The following is a 779-nucleotide window of genomic DNA, read 5'->3' as shown; positions in this document are numbered from 1 at the left end:
GGAGAAAAACACCTCCGCCCCCTTTTGATTTAATGTGTGGATGTTGAACCTGCAACCCACCCCACCCCACCCGTTTGTGTTCAGTCCCTCACCTCCACCCCTTATTAGAGCAAAGGAGTTTGATTTGAAGGTGGAAGTTCAGTTCTTCTAATAAAACTGTGGTGTTTTGAGTCACATCGCCCGGTCTGGTTCTTGGGGGTTCTCTTCCTTCCCAAAGGGTGACCTTGCGGGGCCGGGCAGCTCCCGAAAGCCCGGCCAGTTTAGTGCGGGAGAAGCTTTCGGAGAACCAAGATCCGGAAACGCTTCGGTCACGATAAATGGTAGAAGCCTCTTCCCAGCAAAATATGGCTGTAAGTTATCCAACGGAAGAAGAGGAGATTGGATTTATACCCCGCCCTTCACCACCCAAAGGAGTCTCAGAGCGGCTTACAAACTCCTCTCCCTTCCCCTCTCCACAACAGACACCCTGTGAGGCAGGTGGGGCTGAGAGAGCTCTGGCACAAACTGTTCTTTTTCAAGGACAGCTCTTGTCAGAACTATGGCTTGCCCAAGGTCATCCAGCAGGTGGAAGGGGGACTCCGTGGAAATTGCCAATCGAGTCTGGATCCAAGCCAATGTTGGTATCAACACAGGCAAGGGTCATTTTGTAGAAAAAGAGGTGCAGTAGCTCATTAGCATAACTTATTTGCATATGCCACACCCCATGACATCACCGGAAGTGTGTCAGAAGGCAACACCCTCCGCTTAGGAGCCACTGGACTGTTTTGGATTGCTAGCTA

Source organism: Gekko japonicus, unplaced genomic scaffold (assembly GCF_001447785.1).
Source record: "Gekko japonicus isolate JY-2015 unplaced genomic scaffold, Gekko_japonicus_V1.1 scaffold1756, whole genome shotgun sequence".
Lineage (NCBI taxonomy): Eukaryota > Metazoa > Chordata > Lepidosauria > Squamata > Gekkonidae > Gekko > Gekko japonicus.
Note: the sequence above shows the minus strand (reverse complement) of the source record.